Genomic DNA, 6,456 nt, shown 5'->3' with positions numbered 1-6,456 from the left:
CAATTGCTGAGTTGTATGTTCAGTGCATGTTTTATTTTGTAGGACAGCTCCATTTTAACCTTTCCCATAGCTCTGTCAAGATTCTCTTAATCCTTTGAGTTAGCCATCTCTTTCCTGTTTGAACTGATACACTGAAATTGGAGAAAAATGAAATGCTGGAAATATAAGAAGTCTCTGATTTTGTAAAACTTGTTTCACCATGTGATCTTTGCATATAAGTATATAGGCCACCAATTTTTAAAAACTCACAGCTGTAAACATAGGTCAAGAAAGGTGAACAAAGAAAAATCATTGTTTTTCCCCACCTCTCACAAGAAATCCAAGATAATATCATCTTCTGAAATACATCAGCAAAAGCTTAATTTGGCTCTGGTTATACCTATTAGCTATTGTCTTCCGTAGGTCATGTGGATTCTACACAATGAAAAATAAAATAAAAACATCAAAAAGCTACAAAACTCAAATTAACAGTAAAGTGAGAATCACCCACCTATATGTGAATGTGTGGTTTCACAAGCATATCCAGCATCGCCTAGCACAACTGTGTAAGTTGTTAGAAAGGGCAGAGAACACACAGCATGTCCAAGGTATGGTCCTGAAATAGTGGGATGATCTGAGCCTCTCTTCTAATTAAAGTGCTACGTATCATTAATCATCCATCCATTCATTAATGCATCCTACAAATATTTGTTGGTCATCTACTGTGTAAAATGCATTATATGGGGAAGTAAGTTATCTCTCTATGCTCCAAGTTAATTCTCTGAGGACAGAGTAATTCATCAGAAGTAGCTTGAGATATCATCCAAACACTAGTGAATGTGTTAGCAAACTTGAAAGAGGAACTCTGTACTTGAATTTAAACAGCTGCCCAATTCTGCATGAGAAAATAATGGAATCATATACATTCACCCCAAAAGAAAAGCTTGATTTTAAAAGGTATTGGTGGCAATGGTACAAGAAAAATATTGATTGAAAAATTTTTCTTACTGAGTTTATCATTCATGGATGACACAAACCTAGATATAAAACTGCTAGATCTTACAACATTAAAATTGCTGCCTTACAAATACTATAAATGGTGTGTTAGTTTAATACATGATCAGAAGCTTAACATGCTATATGGTTCAAAAGAGTAGTGCAGATAAGGAAACAGCTCAAAGGTAAAAAGAAACACAGATATCCTTATTACTCTCCAGAATGTGTGGCACTAGAAAATGGGCAGGAATCAGAAGATGCTGGACAAATTCAGCCTCTAGCACTTTCCCACTGTGTGTAATCTTGGGTAACTCACTGCCTGGGTAGCCTACCTGTCTCTGTCTCTCTGTCTGCATGTCTGTCTCTCTCTGTAATTCTAATATTTTTTCCCCAGTTTTATTGAGAAATAGCTGACATACATCACTGTATAAGTTTAAGGTGTATAGCATGATGGTTTGATTTGCATATATTGTAAAATGATCACCACAATAGGTTCAATTAACATCCATCATCTCATATAGATACAAAAAGAAAAGAAAAAAAATTTTCTCCTTGTGACGAGCACTCAGGGTCTACTCTTTTAACAACGTTCCTGTACAGCATTCAGCAGCGTTAACTATAGTCCTCATGCTACATATTACACCCCTAGTACTTATTTATCTTATATCTGGAAGTTTGTTCCTTTTGACCACCTTCCTGAAATTCCCCCTCATCTATCTCTTCCCCTCCAAAATTTAAAGTAATGGGATATTAACCCCTGCCTTTCTAAAGTGATTATAAGACTTACTTCACCAGATTTTCAGAGTGGCCCAAATGAGAAGCTATATATGGAAACACAGTTAAATACATGCCTTCATGATCAAATAGCATGATTTCATTACAAACGATACACTTATTCCTATCAGTTTTTTCTAACCATTAAAATTCTTGGAAGTCCCCTTTTAAAATGATATTTTTGTGACCACGTTCTGTGCTTCAATAAAGAATCAATCTCATTATGTTACAGCTGCACTTCCTTTTTGGTCAGAACACCTTTCCTTGGTTTAATCACCCACTTTACTCAACAGCTTCAAAATTACCTTTGATTTTTTTCAAAAAGTTCACACCCTCAAAGAAGTGAACATTTGCCATTACTGAAGATATTCAAAAGAAATTCCCCACATTTTCATTTTAACTTTTTAGTATAAATAATATATACATATAAGTAGCTCCATAAATCCTAAGTGTAAAGCTCCATGAATTTTCACAAAGTGAACACGCCAGTTAATCACAGCCCAGTTTCCATGTCAGAAAATAGACCATTGTTAGCATCCCAAAGCCCCCTTTTTGCCCTCTTACAGTCTTTAACAATTCTTTTCTTCCCCATCCTGATAGCCATTAACATAATTTATATAGATGAACTTTATATACACAGGGTCACAAAATATGCATACTTCTGTGTTATTTACTCAAAATTGATAACTGTCCAAGTTGCATGTATCTACAGTTCATTCATTTTCACATGATGATATATTGAATGAATATTATGAATATGGCACCATTATCTATGGTAATGGTTTGATGATCATTTGAAGGGAATGTCAACCAATTTGGGACTATTTCAAATAGTGTTGCCATAAACATTTCTGTACATGTGTTTTTTATGTATGCATTTCTCTTGAGTACATTCTTAGGAGTGGAATTGCTGCTTCGATGGACATGCATTTTTTCAGTTTCATTTGATACTACCTGTTTTCAAAACCGATGGTACCAATTTGGACTTTTATGATTGGTATCTAAAAATTCCACTTCCTCCCTCCCTCCCTCCTTTCCTTCTCCCTCTCTTTCTTTCTTTTTCTTTCTTTCTTTCTTTATGAATTATTCAATTTCCAAACATAAGGTGGTTTTACAGTGACTTGACTGTTACTGATTTCATTATACTGGAGAAGATACTCTGTCTGATTAAATTCCTTTCAAATTTGTCGCAGCTTGCTTTCTAGAAATGCATACAGTTTTGATAACTACTCAATGTTTATTTGAAAAAGAATGTACATTCTGCAGTTCTTGGTGCTTTGTTATATATTAAGTCAATTAGGTCAAGAGTGTTAGAATAATTGTTCAAATCTTTTAGAACCTTAATAATTTTTTTGTCTGATTTCTCTTTCCATTACTGAGACAGGTATTTAAAATCTCTAACTATGACCTTTCTACCTCTCTTTATATTCTGGCAATTTTTGCACTATATATTTTGCAGGTATATATTATTAGGTGCATACAAATTTAGAGTTGTTTTATCTTCTTTGTGGAGGAATGTGAAAGAATATCTCTTTTTATGCCTAGCAATGCTTCTTTCCTTAAATTCTACTTTGATATTAATTTGTATATGCTAGTTTTATTTGAATTTGTGTTTGCATGAAATATCTTTTTCTCATGCTTTTGCTTGCAGCCTTTCTTTGTCTTTTCATGTGTCTTTGTTAATGTGTCTTTTAAGCAGCATTTAATTTGGATTTCAAAAAACCCAGTCTGGTAGTTTTTAAAAACATTTAGAGTATTTAGTCCACTTATCTTTATGCATGGGTTTTTGTTGTTTGTTTGCTTTCAATTTTTTATTGAAGTGAAATTTACATACAGTGAGACGTATCGTAAATGTATAACATGATGAGTTCTTACAAATGTATACACCCATGTAAGCAACACCTCAATCAAATATAGAACTTTCTCGTAGCCCAAGAAAGTTCTGTTGGCCACATTACAGGCAATCTCCACTCCACTCTCATAGACAATCATTGTTCTCAGCTCTAATACCATAAATGAAATTAGATATGTAGTTCATAGAAATGAATGATACAGCATATAAGCTTTGCTCCACGTGAAACACCTGAGACGTGCTTAGCATGTTATCAGCAACATATTCTTTTTTATTGCTGAGTAGTATAACATTGTATGACTGTTTTTCTGTCAACATAGAATTGACTTGTTTCCATTTTTGCATATAATGTATAAAGTTCTTATAAGCATTTGTATGTGTATACATTTCCGCCTCTCTTGGAGAAATACAAAGGGTTGATATTTCTGGGTCATAGGATAGATGTACATTTAATTTTGTCAGAAGTTGTCAAAAAGTTTTGCAAAGCCATTAAATTTCTTTACACTTTTACTAGGCCACTTATATGTGATGTAATCTTTGATACATTTGACATTAAATCTATTATCTCACTCTGTTTTCCATTTGTTCTGCTTGTTCTAAGTTTCTTTTTTGTGGGTTGTTTTTTTTTTTTGCATCCTTTAGCTTTCATAAAATATTTTTATAGTTACATTTTCCTTCCTTTAGCTTTTTAGTTACACATTAATTAATTATATTAGAAATCATAACATCAATCCTTGACCTATAAGAGTCTAATATAAATGGAATCTTTATTACTTCTTAGACTATATGAGGATCTTAGAACACTTTAATAGCATTTATTGCCACGCCTTGCCTTTTGAATTATTGTTGTCATGCATTTTAATTCTATAAATACTTTTTACCACATAGTGTGAAATTATAATTATTTTCAGTTTATATTTATTTATTTAGACATACATATTTAAGATTTCATAGCTTTTTATTCTTTCCTGCATTTCTGTGCTTCTATTATAATTTTCCTTTTGCTTGAAAAAAATACTTGTAATATTTCTTTTATACAAATCTGTTGGCAACAATTTCTATAATTTTAGTTTGTCTAAAAATGTCTTTATTTGTCTTCATTTTAGAAGAGTATTTTTACTGATTATACATTTCTAAGCTGGTAGGTTTTTTTCTTTTTACTTAAAAGATGTAATTGCACTGTTTTCTGGCTTCATTTATTTCCATTGAGTTATTATTATAAGGGTCATTTTGCTCCTTGAAAATAAAAACTTGTAATTTTTCTCTAGATGTTTTGAAGGTTATCTCTTTTCTTTTTTTCTTTTTCTTTTGGTCACATTTTGGTGATCTGCCTAGGTGTGTTTTTCTTCGTATTTATCATACTTGAGGTTCATATTGCCTTTTGAATCTGAGGCTTGATATTTTTTACTTATTTTAAAGAATTCTTGGCCATTATGTCTTCAAGTATTAATTCTCTCTCTTTTGCTCTTGTTTTCCCCTTTGGGACTCTAATCACACACATACTAGATTTTGACATCTTGTCCAATATTCTCCTAGTCTCTTTTCTCTCTTTTCTAGCTTTGTTCTCTCTATACTTCAATCTGGATATTTTTTCCTTGGATCCATTTTCCAGGTCATTTTCCTTCCTTCAGTTGTGTCTAACCTATTATTATGCCTATCTGTTGCATCCTTAATTTCACTTTATCTAATTTTTAGTTCTAGAGAGCTCATTTGATTCCTCCTTTGAATAGATTTCAATTTTCTTATAGTCTTAGTCTATTCAGGCTGCTATAACAAAATACTATACACTGGGTTGCTTGTAAACAACAGTGATTTATTCCTTACAGTTCGTGAGGCTGGGAAGTCCAAGATCAAGGTGCTGGCATATTTGGTATCTGGTAAGTTCACACTTCCTAGTTCATAGATGACCATCTTCTCACTGTGTCCTCACATAGTGCAATGGTCAAGGGAGCTCTCCGGCATCTTTTTTATAAGGGCATGAATCTCATTCATGCAGGCTCCACCTTCATGACCATGACCCTTCCCAAATGTCCTATCTCCTTATGTCATCATACTGGGGATTAGCTTTCAACATATGCACTTTGGGAGGATGTAAACATTCAGTCTATAGGACTAATGATATTCTTCATTTTTTCAAATATTTTCTTGACCTATTGTAAAGTCTGTACCCCATAATTCCATTATCTATCTTATATCTGCCTCTGCCACCTATTTTCTCTATACATCTGATCTCAGATTTTTCGGTTCTCTTCTCTGTGTTTACTTTCTCTCCACGATCTTGGCCCGTCAGTTCCTGGACTCCAATTTTTCTCCCCCCAGCCCTGTTAGACTGTAGAAAACTCTGCTTATCTTTTCTGACCCTTCACACCCACATTCTCCTCAATTTGTCAGCCTTTATATCTGTGCTGTTTGGGAAGGGCAGAGAGCTCAAGGGAAAACTGACATAAAATGGAGGCTCATCTCAATGAGTGTCTCTTCCTCTTGGGATATTGGCCTCTTAAGACTGGCTGCCCCGATTGCTCTCCAAAACCTTCACGCAAATTCTTAAAAAGTATTTTGTCAAGCTTGTCAAGTTGTTCTTGGTGGGAAGACCAGTCTACACTAGTCTGCAATAACTTGAGTTATTTACCTTCAGTGTTTCTGGCAAAGCCACCTGACCTACTAGCTATAGAAACTCTGGGGTTGTGCAATAGTCCAAAAGCCCTTTTAGCTTCAGGGCAGAGGCAAACTGCCATCAAGAAAAGCCTGGCCAGCTGTTCTTCCAAGTCAGCCATAAGCAAAGCTCAGAGAAAATCAAAGAAGTAGGTCCTTGGCTATCCCAACCCCCTTAGAAAAAGTAGATACTTGACAAAGTC

The sequence above is a fragment of the Balaenoptera ricei genome, chromosome 18, assembly GCF_028023285.1.
Source record: "Balaenoptera ricei isolate mBalRic1 chromosome 18, mBalRic1.hap2, whole genome shotgun sequence".
NCBI classification, from domain to species: domain Eukaryota; kingdom Metazoa; phylum Chordata; class Mammalia; order Artiodactyla; family Balaenopteridae; genus Balaenoptera; species Balaenoptera ricei.
This window is presented reverse-complemented; position numbering follows the sequence as displayed.